This window comes from Pantherophis guttatus, chromosome 1, assembly GCF_059756535.1.
Source record: "Pantherophis guttatus breed Tessera chromosome 1, ASM5975653v1, whole genome shotgun sequence".
Classification (NCBI taxonomy): domain Eukaryota; kingdom Metazoa; phylum Chordata; class Lepidosauria; order Squamata; family Colubridae; genus Pantherophis; species Pantherophis guttatus.
In genome coordinates, this window is record NC_142063.1 from 282,296,930 (window position 1) to 282,313,865 (window position 16,936).

The 16,936-nt window shown below is 36.9% G+C and overlaps 1 long non-coding RNA gene across 1 annotated transcript in view; it reads right to left on the reverse strand.

Moving 5' to 3' along the window:
* The window catches only part of LOC117671447 (uncharacterized), a 55,211-nt gene extending 38,518 nt beyond the window's left edge, over window positions 1-16,693 (reverse strand). Inside the window, exons 1-2 of the long non-coding RNA XR_004592878.3 lie at window positions 16,594-16,693; window positions 14,665-14,797 (exon numbers count right to left, since the gene is read on the reverse strand). This is a non-coding gene — a long non-coding RNA (uncharacterized LOC117671447). The remainder of the gene's footprint in view (window positions 1-14,664; window positions 14,798-16,593) is intronic.
* Window positions 16,694-16,936: the final 243 nt, after the last annotated feature.

Here is a 16,936-nt window from a genome sequence, read left to right on the forward strand (position 1 = left end):
TAGTCACAGTTCTTTTATATCTCATGGTTATTCAATCAGATGTTCAGGTAGTCCAGGAAGCTCTCCAAATATATCCTTATGTCCCCTCTATAAGTTTAATAGCATTCAAAAATTGTTTTACTTTGGTATCTTCCTTGTTCTTACCATTGAACCTCCCATAGTCATAAGGTAGATAAGTATAGAACAGTAAATATCACCACAGTTCTTGAAATAAATGTTGTTTATTTTTCTGATCAAAAATTTTCCCAGGGTTGTAGAGTATGGTATATTTTCCTTCATCAGTAGATGGTACCCTCAGCTTAGGTTTCAGCATTGTCTCAGTTCTAACAGCTATTAAATCTAATTTAAATCCATTTATAAAAGGAAAGTTAATTATTAAAGTAGATAGATCCAGCATTGTGAAATGCCTTTCCAAAATAACGCCTACCCAATTAGCCATCTAATTTTCTGTGCTTTGAAATTTTTAACTTTTCCTCTCTTAGTTCTTTCTTTTTTTTTTTGGATCTGTAGTTTTTCTCTATGTAATTATTCACAGTTTTAATAAATAGTTAAGAGTCTCTTTAGGATTTTTCCCTCTTTTCTTTTTAAGGTTAGATTTTGAGTAAAAAGGAATCATCTCACCCAGTTCCATTCACTGTTCATTTACACAGCTCCTGCACTTTCTTTGTTGCCTCAGCTGTCCCAGTTTCATAGCAACCATTTTTGGCTGCCTCTTCTCCTAGTTGTGAAGGAGAGGGGAAAAAAATACCCTGGAACAAGCGGGAGAGATTGTGACTCTCCGCGACCTGCAGGACACCCCTCTTTTTCTTCACCATCCCTCCAGGGTGGCTTTAGCTCCTTTCGGAGCCTTTTAATGTGGAGAACTCGGTGTAGGAGCACAGAGACCTGCTCCTCATGTCCGATATCGCTGTGACATCAGCCAGAAATCAGCCTAAATACACTTGTTGAGGGGGCAAAGTAATGAAAGGTATGTTGTTATATAATTATTTTAGTTTTATTTATTTATTTATTCAATTTTTATGGCATTCCATCTCAATCAAGTGATTCTAGGCAGATTATAGTTCTAACTGTAAATCAATTTTAAAAAAAGAAAACATTTTAAATGCCCACAAGCACACAAAAACATTTTTAAAAAATTGAGATAATTAACCAATTAACAGGAAAGCCAAGAAAAAGGCCTGTTACACAGCCATGTTTTTAATGCCTCACAAAAGGCCAGCAAGGTGGGGCCATTTTAATCTCTGAAAGGAGAATATTATATAGAGCAGGGACTATGGCAGAGAAGGCCAGCTGACATTTTTTGACTGACTAGACGTGTAGCTTACAAAATCTGCTTGTTTGAATTAGATGGGTAGAAACTCTTGGAAAAAGATGGTGCCTCAGGTAACCTAGTCCTAAGTCATGTAGTACTTTAAAGGTAACAACCAACACCTTGAATTTCATCCAGAAACATACTACTAGTAGCCAATGTAGCTCATGTAATAGTCTTGGTACATGTCCTATGTATCCAGCACCATTTATTACCTGTTCAGCCACATTCTGTACCTGTTGAAGTTTCTGAATGCTTTTCAAAGGCAGCCTGTATTTGTATTTGTACATGGCACTGCAATGCAAGTAGAAAAGTAGCTATCATTGCATTGTGCCATCATGATGCATATTTCACAATTTTGGCACTGTTATGATCAGGAATAGACACCTATAATAATATCTCTCTTCCTACATTATCTATTGACTTGGTGACACACATTTCTATCACATTTCAGGCAGAAAAATCAAGTAGCAGGCCCAGAGAGGGGCAACCTGAGGAATTCAGGAGAAACAGAATATCATCCCTTCAGTCTTCCTGCAGCTGCTACTTGAAGGAATTGCCTTATTGAACTGAATGTTAAGGTTCTCCACAGTGGCTTATTCAGCCATAATATCAGTCTTTTGAGATGGGTCAGTTTAGGTCAGATTCTACAGAAACTACTGGAAGTCAAAAGCCTGACAAGGTTTTACCTTCCCTCCGTCTTGTATCAAAGTGAATCAAAGCAGACTGATTTTTTTCCTAATGCCTTTCCACCTTGTTTTACTAATAGTCTCTGCATGCCTTCTACAAGGTCATCGCTATAGTTCTCCACACATGGATTTATAAGCATGTTTGTAAGGTGAGCATGGTTTCAGAACTCCTGCAAGAATAAAAATGCCTGAGGGTAGATTTCTCAGTTCCATTCTTCAATAATACCCTCATTCACTTCATGTTTCCTCATGTGCTCTTTTGATTTACAAGAGCAGCCTGTTTTGAGTTAAATAATCTTCATGAGTTGTTAACAACTCTTAGAAAATCCATCTATGTGGAAAAAACATTAGTCTTCATATAGTAAGCACCTATCTTTTTCCTTTGTCTGTTTTTAAATAGCTATCTCACGTTTAAAAATATGACTTTGGAATGCTAATAAATAAGATGCCAATATTGCTCTGTATTTTCTTCCAGAGATGCAATGAGATTATGTATCAGTATGACAATTTGTGTTGGGCTCTTGCATTGCAAATTACTATTATATATCAGGAGTCATCCAACTTGCTTTATTTGCAGCCCGGTTTAATCTGGTTTAATGGCTAACTGCAATGTGGTCATCCTCAATGCCATGGCAAGATGAAGGAACTTTCATTGCAATCAATGATTGCAATGCTGAACAATGCTGAAAGGTGCTCTTCCATATATTCTGAAAAGCCCGCATAAATAAAATGACAGACAGTACAGTATCCATTCCAACTGGAAAGCTACAATGGCACATTTTAAAATGCAAGCCTTAATTTTCTGGCTTTCAGTAATATAGAATTATGTAAAAGAAATCAGAAAACAGGTTGTGCTATATAATGCCATGCTTTTAATTTCTGAAGTTTAAGTTGTCTTTTGCAAAAGTTCTCCCAATTTTTTTCTTTTCATACTGAATAATGGTATGGCTTGCAGTGCATTAGGAATGAATTTTGTGATTTTTTCAAATGTATACATGACTGCTTCCAAGTAACAGAAAGAACATTTTTTGACATACCATCCAACCATCCAACTGTAAGAAAATTATTTGGGACAAGTCAAATAAGTCTACAGTGAATGAAATTTTAATTGAAAATATATATTCCATTGAGCAATGTCATGTTTCATGATTAATGCTGAATCTCTCGATGCCCCTTTCTCCTACCTGAAACCTTTTTTAAGATCAAAAAGATAGCATGTTTGAATTACTTCCTGATTGAGGTTAACTCTGAGGTTCTTACACAACACAATGAGCTTCTTTTGTGTGTTAGGTTGCAGAGAAAATCAAATTATGGAATGAACAGAAAACATCAGGCTAAAATGGATTCCTTGGTCTACTGCAGTGAATAAGCCCTGAGATTCACATAAACGTACAAGGTCCAAGTGATTTTTAATGATTAATATCCAAAGCAAACTTCTTTTTCTCCCTCCCCCACCCCACACTTCTTGTCCTAGATATTGGTATAAAAATCTGTTTCAGTTACATTCACATTCTACTCATTGGAAAGCAGCAAGCAACAGTCAGGGGAATTTTAAGTACCTATCACTGAAGGGCTCTATCTTGAGATATTGGAGAGACCCAACTACATTTTTGTCATCTATTTGTCATCTTTCCAGCTTATCATCATCTCCTTGGATAGGATGGTTAATTCACATTTCCCTCATTCAAAATGAATAATGCATTGCTTCTACTTAATGATGCCCTTTAATGCTTCCTGCTAACCTTCTGAGTTAGGCATGGCAAATGATGAAACAAATGAATGAACAGGTCCAGTGTAGAGAAAGAGTAAGGTAAAAAATAGGAAAGGATAGGAAATGAAGAGTGCCTACTAAACAATTTCTTCATAGTTTTTTTTAAAGGATTTTGGGTTTTACTTAACCTTTTGGAGTTAAAGTTCCTTTTTTCCCAATTATCTTCTGCCTTTAATTTATTTTGCTTGTTATACTTTATGGTTTCTCTATGCTTTGCATGATTATCTCAAATGGAAACATGATGGATATGTAAGAGGCTACTGGATTCAAGACTATTTTTAAGTAGCTGGCAATTCTCCCACATAAGCTGTATTTGGTCTTGCTTAAATCTAATGTGATAGTGAAAGCTAAAGGAGATTTTATTATTATGTGAATGTAATTAAGATTATGATTGTTTGAATGGAGTCACTTGACTTTTTTCCTATTAAAAGGCAGTGTCTTTGTGTTAAGAACTATTCAAGAATATAATTAATTGGAAGGAATGCAATATCCAGGACTTGCTCATGAAAGCATACAGATATGATACTTCTCCTCAAATGCCAACTTGATGTGGTAAACTGGGTTAAGACATGGAGATCTTCCATGTGGCAGCCTTAAATTGCTTATTTCCTGTGAAGAAACTGAAAATGAAATTGGTTTAAGATTTTGCTGTCTGGATTTCAATCCTTTCTTCAATTTTGACAATGATGTGAGTCATGTTCTGTTTGGAGAATAGTTATCATGGCCCCTGATTAATGGATTCCCTCTTCTTTACTCCTGATCTTGGGAGAGGAAATTCCAACCGATTTCTTTATGTAGGTGGGTCTCTGAAGAGACTTTGCTTCCACTGATAGACCTTTGTATGACATATTCTTTTAACAGACACTTCCCCATGTCTACTGATGGATTTGTAGGACAAAAAGAAAAGAAAGTAACCAGCATAGTAACCTTTCTTTTTCTCAGTTGGGCTAGAAAGAAAACTGTCATAATTATCTTAACTTTATCTGGTTAAAAAGCAAGCAAGCAAGCCCTACCATTTCACCTTCTATTGGTGAACTTGTTAAAAATTCATTGCCATAGAAGACAGTGATCAGTGACCTGAGACTTAAGAGGCATTCTTGATACTCCATGTGGTAGTTATCTGGTGTGGAGGCATATGTCTATAATGCAAAAAACCAAAACAAACAGGTAGACTGCCAGTAGAAGCTGGGAAATTTTACTTTTGATGCATAGAAAAAAAACATGTGGAAGTTGCCTGTGAGGTGGTTTGGGAACATGATCTCATTCTCAAGATATAGCTACTGGGTTGTTCCCACATAAAGGCAACTGGACATGCAGATAAGGCCATAATGAAATTTTCTATAACTCAAGGTCACCCAATGAGCCTATGATTCAATGGGATTTGAACCTAATCTCCATAGTTTTAGTCTAGCAATTTGCATGAGCACTTGTTATCTTTCTGGAGATAACCATCACTATAAGTGGTGATATACTTTTAAATGCTATTAAGCCAATGAAATCCTTGCTTCCTACTTTTATGTAATTATACTTCTATAATGTTTTTGCAACATGATTTCATTTTCATTTTGGACACAGGTCCCACACAGCATGTACAGGAAATTGAGGCATATAGCAGATGCCAAAGATGGAATACTTATTTCTTAATTATTAGAGCTGGGGCTGACAATGCCAATCAACCAACAAAACAAGAAGCGTTCAATGTTCACAAAACTGTACACTTCTAAAACATTCAGAAGATTGAAACAAATGGACAACGTGAACAGTCTTAGGAACAAATTAATGGGAGCAACCTGCTGATGAAACATCAAAACAATTACACAACCGTTTTTAATGTTCCTATATTTGTTCTGTGGGCAGTTCAAAATTAGTGCATTTCAAAAAAGAAAGAAAAGGAGGGATTAAAAATGGAGTAATGTTGTGTTTTGTCAATTTTTTTAAAAAAGCTGACATAAAATAATGAAAGATTTGTGGGTTTAAATTGCTGATACAATTAGGATAAGGCTGGAAAATATTTGTAGTTCCTTATTCTGTGTGAACTGAATAGGATCCTCATTCTAAGCACATTCAGGCAAGCCATCATAACATGATTTGTACTTGTTACTCTGCCATTGAATTCTGCAATCATATCTATTATAGAGTGTTTGGGGAAAGCAAAGTAATTGGAAACTATCTGAGATAAATTGCTTAATATTGGTCAATGGTAAATTGTGATCACATTAATTTAATTCCTGATTTGTCAGTGATATAATTAGTATCTCTATCAAAGAGCAGCGTTGGTTTACTGAGAAAATGCAGAACAGACAAGAAATTATTGCAAGACTAAGTCCTGCAAATTAAATATGATGGCTTAGCCCACGATGGAGGGGGAGCTTTGCTTTGATCGGAAGAAAGGGGTCCAAGAATGATAAAATCAGATCTTCTTATATTCTTAAGAAAATCAAAGCAAAAACTGCTACTTAAGTCACATAAGAATTAAATAAACAAAATAATCATACAAATATTAAGAAATGACTACTTGAAATAGAGAGCTTACTTAATTAGCTCTGGTTTTGGTATGTGCATGTGCATGTATGATTGATTCCGGATATCCAGTGTTTATTTTTCTACAGGCTGTTCCATCCATCATCCCAATAAGAGAGGATAATAAAGAAGAAATAGTAGTATTACAGCCATACAACATGGGTACATATATCTAGACATTTGACACTACTGTGAGAGTTAGATGTTCAGCAGAGTAATGGCATGAGAGAAAAATCTGTCCCTGTGTTTAGTTGTTATGGCATGTAATGTCCTATAGCAGAGTCCTGAAAGGAGGCATTGAAGCAGTTTATGTCCAGGTTGTGAGAGGTCTGTAGATATTTTCTCAGCCATTCTTCTAATCTTTGCAATATACAAATCTTCTATGGAAGACAAGATAGCTGCAATTATTCTCCTGCCAAAGAATATTGAGAATGATCCCCAACAGACAAAAGGATGCACTCATATTTATAGATCTCAGAAAATTGGGGGAGAGGGAGACTAATACATAAGTAACAGATGATGTATTATACACATTCATAGGTAACGGATCTGATCAATGCTGGGCTTCAAATTTTTTTACTACCGGTTCTGTGGGCGTGGCTTGGTGGGCATGGCAGGGGAAGGATACTGTAAAATCTCCATTCCCACCCCACTCCAGGGGAAGGATACTGTAAAATCCCCATTTCCTCCCAATCAGCTGGGACTTGGGAGGCAGAGGATAGAAGGGGCGGCCAGTCAGAATTTTTGCTACCGGTTCTCTGAACTACTCAAAATTTCCGCTATCGGTTCTCCAGAACTGGTCAGTTCTGGAGAAACCCATCTCTGGATCTGATGATATTTCCTGCACTTACTTATCTTCAAGGAAACAAAGAGCAGCAATAAAGGTATAAAACAAGGAAATAAATAAATAAAACAAGAGAGAAAAATATCTCCTATAAATCAAGAGGAAGAGGCAGTTTGGGAATGCCAGAAACCAGTAAAGGAAAACCTCTCCTATTGGCACTTTGAGGATAGATCTGTTCTAATAAGAAAGCAGGCTGTGGTTTGTTTATTTATTTAAAACATTTATATAGCCACACCTCTTAATAACAAACTTTGGTCATCTCCCAAGAGTTTGGGATTTTTTTGGTTCAAAAGCCAAATTTCTTATATCTCTATATATCAACTTGACTTAGCCAATCCATTCCTTTAACACTGATTTTTCCCACAAAGGTCATAACAAATTTAAATAATAACAACAACAAGGAATAATGTGTATTTTTATCTTAGAAAGAAAAGAAATAAAAACCCCAAATACTATTTTTTATACCACTTGCAAATAGTATGAAATAAAAAATGTCTCAAAAGGCCTTGTCCTTTCAGACACTTGGAAGAGACATTTTTTTAAAAAATAATTACCGTATTTTTTGGAGTATAAAACGCACCTTTCCCCCCCCTAAAATGGGGTGAAAATTTAGGTGCGTCTTATACACTTAATGTAGCCCCGCCCGCCCACTGGTCCCCACCCTTTGGCCTCTGCTCCCCAGCAGTTACCTCTTTGCAGCAAACAGCAAGAAAAAACAGCTCCTTTTAGCTTCAGCACATCCTAATTAGCACAAGTTGATTGGATTGGCCTCCCGACTTTCAGCTGTTTTGCTCTCAGCTGTTTTGCCAGGGCCTCTGCTGCTTGCTGCAAGGAGGTAAATTGCTGGAGCAGATTTTTTTTTCCTTGTACTAATCAAGCTATGCTGAAAATGAAAATGAAAGTAAAGCAGGCTGTTTGCTGTTTGCTGCAAGGAAGCAAAATTGCTCAGAGGCAGAGGCAGATTTCTTTTTCTTCTTTTCCTCACCAAAAAAGGTAGGTGTGTCTTATAGTCCGGTGTGTCTTATACTCTGAAAAATACGGTAAGATTGATCATACTCTCCCCCCCCCAAAAAAACAAACAATTTGAAAAAAAAATCTCCCCTAACTTTAATTCAGTGCTTCTCTGGCTCATCATAAAGCAGCCTGTTTGTTCAGGCTCCTTCATAAACATGAAACAAAATGCTGCTGTTGCTTTAAGGAGCAACTTATAAAAATAATGTTGCTCTTTAGGCAGTAGCATTGAGGCTCCCTTGGAAGTTTAATAAAGGAGAGGCTCTTTTAATGAACAGTAGTGAGGTGGTCCTCTCATATGGCCCAAAGCAATTCTTCTTAATCATTTTCATGTCCCTTTGGGATTTCTACTCCACAGAAATTTATTTTATCATTCTCTTCAGTAGCTGCTGAGGTAGATCAAATCCTGGAAGGCTAAAACTACTCTTACTGAGATTGGCTATAATAACAGAATCTCACAACCTTGATTGTGCATCCTCTTATTTCTTATACTACAGTGGATTAAGTTTCCAAATGTTGTCTGGCTGATCTGGACTTAAAAAATGCTTTAGCCTCTTTTGCTTAGGAAATAGAGGTTCTGTATCTCCATTAAGGTCATCTCTTTTACTTGCTACAGCTTGGAATGATCTGAGGTTATTTACTTATATAATCTATTTATATGGCTGCCCACCTTGCAATAATGTCTCTGAGGGGTTAACCTGAGGTGAAAACTTATACAATGAACAATCATATTATATACATAGTGACAAGCAATCAGTGTCAGGGGCTCAATTAAGTTTCTATGCTTGAGCCTGGTTTATGTTCAATCCAGGGGTGGGTTCTAATTTTTTTTACTACGGTTCTGTGGGCATGGCTTATTTTGTGGGTGTGGTTTAATGGTCATGTGACAATTCTTTAGGATTTAGCAGAGGTACTGGTCTACCAGGCTTTTAACTGCTTGCAGAGCTGTACCGGTCTATCCATTTGTTTTTGGAGCATTCCAGTCTACCTATTTGTTTTTGGAGCGTACTGGTCTATCCATTTTTTTTAAATTTTTTTTAATTTTTTGATTTATATGCCGCCCTTCTCCGGAGACTCAGGGCGGCTTACAATGCATTAAGCAATAGCCTTCATACTTTTGTATATTTATACAAAGTCAGCTTATTGCTCCCACAAACTGGGTCCTCATTTAACCTACCTTAGAAAGGATGGAAGGCTGAGTCAACCTTGAGCCTTGGAGAGATTCGAACCTGCAGAAATTGCAGGCAGCTGTGTTAATAACAGGGTGCATTAAACCACTGTACTACCAAGGCTTTGTTTTTGGAGCGCACTGGTCTATCACCACACTGCCTTTTACCGCTGATCAGCTGTAAGGTGGCCCTTTGAAGCGCTGGGGCAAGAGTTTAAACAGTTTTTGCTGAGAACATCGGAAACTGCTTTCAGGCAGCTTGGCCTCAATTGCCAATCTACCACCACCAAGCGGTTTACAAGGAGTGGATTGGTTCTAGCCAATCAGTTGGGAGGCTTCTTGGCTTCTCAATTTAAAGCTATGGTGTCTTGTTTTTTTTCCTCTTCTTTGTCAAGTGAGTCCTGATTTTTTCCTTCTAGCCGATCAGAAGGGATTCGGGAGGCAGCAAATAGATTGGGGCCGGGGCCAGGCAGAGGTGGTATTTACCGGTTCTCTGAACTACTCAAAATTTCCACTACCGGTTCTTGTGAACCGGGAGAACCGGTAGCAACCTACCACTGGTTCAATCCAATATATACATGCAGTTCAAATGCAGTTTATTTAAGAAATCATGGTTAAGCAAATAATGGCTTACTACAATGAAAGAATCCAAAAGATTTACAATCATCAAAGATATCATTAGGAAAAACCTGCCTACCAACACAATAGGTGATGGTATCTCTCTGCCTTCAGTCTCCATCTCAACAGTACTGTGTTACTTTTATGCATCACCTTTTTCCTCCTAGAAGTTTAAATTACTGACACAAGACAAGAAAATACTTAAGTTAAAATTTAAATATGGAATGTGTAATGTCCCTATTTTCAAAATTGTTCTTTGTAATACATTGTGAATATTTCAATACAACCAGTGATTCAAATTCCAGCAGGTACTTTCTTTTTTAAAATAATATATATTTTAACCTGTAAATCCAAACAACTGACAGCTCAGTCTAGATCATATTATTTCCTATGTGAATTCCACTGCTTTAATTAGAAATTACTTACAAGTCTGCATCGTTACAATTGTCACTTAGAGATGGATTGAAGAAAAGCCAGAACTGACAGTTTAAAGGAATTAATACCTGAATGCAAAAGGAAATGTAAGAATTTCTGGATGCCAATGGAGAAATTGACATTTTGTCAGTCAGTTATGATTAAGGTGACCAGACGTCCCGCTTTTGGCGGGACAGTCCCGCTTTTGAGCAATTTGTCCCGCGTCCCGCGTCGTTTTAAAAAAGTCCCGATTTTTCATTCTGCTCCTGACTCCCGGCTGCCTCCTGAATCCCCGCTGATGGCTAGAGGGGAAAAAAAGTCTTTAAACTCTTGCCGCGGGGCTTCAAAGGGCCGACCTACAGCTGATCAGTGTTAAAAAAAAAATGAATAGACCCATGTCTGCAAAAATAGAAAAAACAGCCCCTGTTAACAGCTTCCGCTAGGTTAATTAGCTGCAAAAAGCTGCAAAAAGTTCCTGGAGCAGATTTCCCCCCCCCCAGCTATACTGAAAACAAAGGCGAAAGCGAAACTAAACCTGCAAGGTGACAAAATGAGGCAGAGAGAGATTTCTTTCTTTTTCTTTTTCCTCACCAAAAAAGGTAGGTACAAAACTGCAAACAATGGGAAATTTTGGGCAAAAGAGGAGAGTTTAAGATTTTAAAACACAAAAGAAAAAAAGCTCTATTTAACTAGGGAATTGTAATAATTGAGATACTATTAATAATTGTATATTGTGTTGAAAGCAGAAATGGTTAAGTTGTGGTTTGGAGGAATATATGGGGGAAATTATTTGGTTTATTATTATTGGTAAATATAATTAATTGATTTGTAAGAAATTGGATTGCATGGAAATAATTGGAATATTCATGTTCATATTGATTAATATACAAAAAAGCTAGTTATATAACTAATTGATTTATATTAAAATGTTGAATTTGTATTAAACAACTGTAATATTACATAATTAACCAATGTGAGGATGGATATAAAAATAGATGATAATGGGAAGGGGTATAATATAGAATAGAAGGGAAAAATTGAATTTGATTAAGATTAGAGATGAGGATGAAGGGTAATATTGTTTTTTTAAAAAAATAGATGAGGAATAAATATGGCAAAAAGGAAATATAGAAATTGTAAATTTAATTGAAATGACTAAACGCTGTTTAAATTTGTGAACCAGCCAAATATTCTGTTCAAAGAAAATACATTGTATGTTTGTATGTGTGTTTCTAATTACTGCTATTTATTCATATTTGTTCTCTTTTATTCTTTAAAGTTTAACAATTCATTCTTTATCTTAATATCTTTATATTTGCTTGGGGTTGGCTTTCTTTCCTTTCATCTTTTTTATTGTACAGCAATCTTTCTCCTCAAACCTACCACCTCTCTCTTTTCTTTCCTTCTTACTTTCTCTTCCCCCCACCCTCTTTTTCTCCTCCCTACTTCCTCTTTCTTTCTCCTTCTCCTCCTCTCTTCCTCCCTCTCTTACCCTCACTCCTACTCTAATTTCCATTCCTTCATCCCTCTCTATTGCTGTAATCCTTTAATGCATATGGACTTTTTTCAGCTCTCTGGTTAGTCCTTTTGTGCATATGGACTACTCAGAGGGCTGAAAAAGTTATTTTTGACTGGTCCTCACACTTTTGACCAGTCCTCGAACTTACGACTGTCCTCACATTTTACATTTTTGCCCTATCTTGTCACCATGGTGAAGAGAAGCAGTTGTGAAATGAGTGACATGGTTGTTAAGAATACTGCACGGGCATAAATGTGAGGATGGTCATAAGTGTGAGGACCAGTCAAAAGTGTGAGGACCTGTCAGAAATGACTTTTCAGCCCTCTGAGTAGTCCCTATACACATAGCCATGGCCACCCGGTCACATGACCAGCTAGCCACGCCCACCCAGTCACATGGCCTCCAAGCCACGCCCACACAATAAGTCACGCCCACAATGGTGTCCTTCTTACCAATGTTAAAATCTGTTCACCTTACCCTATACACATAGCCATGGCCACCCGGTCACATGACCAGCTAGCCACGCCCACCCAGTCACATGACCAGATAGCCACGCCCACCCAGTCACATGACCAGATAGCCACGCCCACAAAATAAGCCGCGCCCACAATGTCCCTCTTTACCAATGTTAAAATCTGGTCACCTTAGTTATGATGGGAAACAGAAATATAATTTAAAATATAAACTGGAGCCTGTAGTACAGTGGACTAAGCACTATTATTAACATCTACTGCTTGCAATTACTGCAAGTTCAAATCTCACCAGGCTCAAGGTTGACTCAGCCTTCCATCCTTTCAAAGGTAGGTGAAATGAGGACCCAGTTTTTTGGGGCAATAAGCTGACTTTGTATAAATATACAAAAGTATGAAGGCTATTGCTTAACGCATTGTAAGCCGCCTTGAGTCTCCGGAGAAGGGTGGCATATAAATTAAAGCAAAAAAAAAAAAAAAAAGGAGATAAATTTAGTTCTCATATTTTATCTTTCTGTTGCTCCATCCTAATTTACTGACTTTTGCTTTCCCCTATGTTACATTGGATCCAGACATAGCTATGATTAGAATTAACCCATATATGTCAACATAATTTTGTTGTTGTCTCCCCTAGGGGGATAGCATTCTCTGTGGGAGCCCCGATCCTCTGGAATGGGCTGCCCACTGGCCTTAGGACAGCCCCTGACCTCCTTTCCTTCTGAAGACGTGGCTCTTTCATCAAATGGGCTGATCCACAGGGGTGATTTTAAATAATTTTAATCAATTTTTAATTGGATTTTTAATGTTTATGTAATTTTTTATTCTGTTTCTTTGTAAGCTGCCCTGAGTCCTTCGGGAGAAGGGCAGCATATAAATTACATAAATAAATAAATAAATAAATAAATAAATAAATAAATAAATAAATAAAATAATTTCAAGATATCAGTTCTAAGCATGGTAAGACTAGGTGTAGGTGGATATATTTCGATAGATATAATACAATGTAAAATAAGTCAGAGGTGAGGAATAATATTGATAATCTTGAAAGTTGAACAGGACAATTCTTTGTTATATTTCCTGTATTTTATGAAATCTAAAATCCGAATGCAGTGTATAAACGTATGATTGATATTACAACTGTGCACACCTTGATATCTGGAAGATGTCCAGGATTTGTTGAATAATTTCCTGATGTGTTCGATCAGGATTTCCAGTGAAGATCTTATTAGAATTACTTTGCTTAATTTTGCCTAATCTCACAAATCTTCCTTTGGGAAATGAGCAATGAAAAACAATCATTTTACATAGGTTGATTTTCAAATTATGGATTAAAGTCTCAGGAGCAGATATATTTTCTCTATATATATCTGCTTGGAACTTGGAACACAATATATACAGTCACCTGAAATCATTACCTCTTATGCTGAATGAGGCTGGTTATCACATCATTAAGCACAACAGGAATATGAAAAGCTCTGCAGCTGATGCACACTGTCATTTTTTTTTGTCCAAAATATGAAAATGAAGCCTGGTTTTTCCTCCCAATCGAAGGAATCAACATGAAATCACAAAATATAATCGCAAAATATTCCAGTTTCTAGACCTCCAAATATCTCATTTTGAACACATACGGCAAAGTGAATTAATTTGTAAGGTTGGAAACAGTACAGAGTTGGTATTTGTCCTAACATGGCCTCAACTTTGCAACTGAAATAAATAAATCAAGGAAAGGGAGATAGCAAACAACCAAAGCAAAGCAAATGGCACCATACCATATGGGAATGTTGTCACTTGGCAACATTCTGTTTTCACAAAGAAGAAAGTTTCAGTGAAACCTTCAGCGATGCAGTGCGAGGTATTGAGAATCAGTGGGATGCCCAGGGAATTTTGTGTCATTAAATGCAAGCCTGAAATTATAACTGTTCACTCAGGTTTTTATTTGTCTGAGGAATAACACAAAGATTTGATGCTTTCTAAAGGTAAAAAATAACTCTTATTTCAATGAATGCAGTTTATTCTATTGAGTAAATTGTTTTTTTCTTTTTTTTGGTGAAAAGACTAAAACCCTTTTTTGTCTAGGCTTTGATAGAGATGACAACTGTTGCTGATATTAACAACAAATGGAAAATCAATAAATTGACACAGGCAGTTTCGTAAAATACTGCCAATAACAGAGATTTCTTCTGATGTTAAAGGCACACGTACTTTCTCTGAGTTCTCTCTCAAAAAATTGCTTTTGAATTCAGCATCCTCTCAAATAGTCTTTTAAATTAAATGTTGTCCAGCTACTGTATATTACATTGTACTCTAGGCAAATTTCCTTCCACCTACCTTCTATTCTTACTGACAGGTAATTATCATTTGCAATTGCTGTCACATGTACTTTTTCAAAATGATTTCCTCTTCAACAATGGCCAGCAACAAAATGTGGCATGATATTCATGATGTCCACAGAGAATGCTATCTGCAAATGAATAACAAATTAATGGAAAGTTAGCAGTGAAGAAAGGAAACACTCCCCATCTTAGGTGGGTATTTAATCACATGAATTTTAATTATCTGAAAATTTTTGATGTACTGTTACTTGTCACGCAAATTTCTTTATGCATTTAAAACATTTATAAACCTATCCCTCTCATTATTTATTTATTTATTTATTTATTTATTTATTTATTTATTTATTTATTTATATTTGAATTTATATACCACCCTTCTCCCCCTAGGGACTCAGGGCAGTGAACAGCCGAAATTAAAATACATACAATATAAAAGTTAAGATAGCTAAAATAAATTAAATCAATCGGCCCCCAATTTAAAACCCCAAAGCTATACAATTAAAAACTAACCCATAAAACCTAATTAGGCTAGGCCGGCTTGCTGAAATAAAAACATCTTCAGGGCCTTATGGAAAGTGCGGAGATCCGGGATCAGTCATATTCCGGGAGGAAGCTCATTCCAGAGGGCGGGTGCCCCCACAGTGAAGGCTCTCCCCCTGGGGGCCGCCAGCCGACATTGCTTGACCGACGGCACCCTGAGGAGGCCCTCTCTGTGAGAGCGTATTGGCCGGTGGGAGGTTATCGGTAGCAGAAGGCGGTCTCGTAAATACCCTGGCCCTAAGCCATAATACAATGAGTGTGAGCAGTAAATAAGGATTCAAGCTGAAACAAAATAGCAACGCAAACCAACAGGATAAGTATACAAAAAAGTGTGAGGTCTAAGGACATTCCACTTCTAGTCCAAGAACTAGAACCAAATTGATCAACCACAAGGCTCATTTAATCTTGTGGTCCAAAACGTGGGATGACATACATTGCAGACCAGCTGTGTGATGTTAAAATCTTTCATTTTTACATTTATGTGGATAATTCTTACTGGCATCTTTGGAGGAAAAAAAAAAAACCACTTAGAATATTCCACCAGGCATTTCTATTTCTTCATCAGTTTGGAACGAGCTCTTTGATACAAGGGATCAGATAGTTTTGAGAAAAAAAAATGTTTATTTATTTGCTTCTGAGAATTTGGCTTTTTGTTCTGGACCTGCTGAGGTTTATTTGAAGCTCCTTATTTCTTTGCCTTTTTGGCTTTGCAGAGTTCATACTCAATATTTTCTCATTGGTGGGAACTCTTGATTCAGACTACATCCCCATTCACAAAACTTTCTTTTCCATGCCATAAAGCTAAGGGATCTGTTCCTTTAACCGTCTATGTTGAAGATTCATCTCCCCCAGCCACAAAACTGCTGAGATGCTGTAGCATGGAAAATTCGAAAATGTACCATAGAGTTGGTATCTGAATGGAGTGGAGGGGGGGGCAGTGTCTATCTATTTATTTTATTTCATTTTTCTGTGGGGTGGAGATTGGGGAATTTTTGTAACTCTGGGACCTGAGGTGACTTGAAGGAAGAAAATTAAAGAACTAGCAGTTTTCTGTTAGAGGAAGTAGTGATTGCTCATGGTGATGTCTGCTTATTCTCTATGCTATCTGCTTTATTGTCTATTCTCTTATTCTATTAACTAGACTATGAAAACCTTATGATGCTTATGATGCTATAGTAAAGTAACCTGGCCTTGTTTATAAGATTTCAAAAAGTAGAACCTCTCTTTCTTCCTCTCTTCTTTATCCTGCTGTTCACTTTCACTCAGGCATTTCTGGAATAGATTCTCACTCTCTCCCTCTCCCTCTCCCCCCCTCTCTCTCCCCTCCCTCCCTCCCCTCTCATTGCATTTTTCTATCCAACTATTATTATTAGATGATACTTACATTTTAAACACTCTTTTGTTGGGTATTCTTCCTATTTTCTGCAGATATTATCAGTGAGAAGCAGAAGAGCTCCCTATGTTGTTAACACCCCCATAGGGGGTGGGAAATAGCGGTAAAATAAAGTCACCAGTTGTCATAGCAACCAGAATGCTGGTAACAACGCCCAGCAATTAAACAAGGTGAGGTGTAAAGTTGTTATGGCAACTATACATTTTAATCAAAGCAGCTATATTTATCAAGGAAAAATCAAATTAAAAAATCAAGAAACAGTACCTCAAGTTTGAGTCTGCAATGTCTTTAGCAAATTGATTTAGGAAATATCAGCTTGTAAAAAACAAAACAA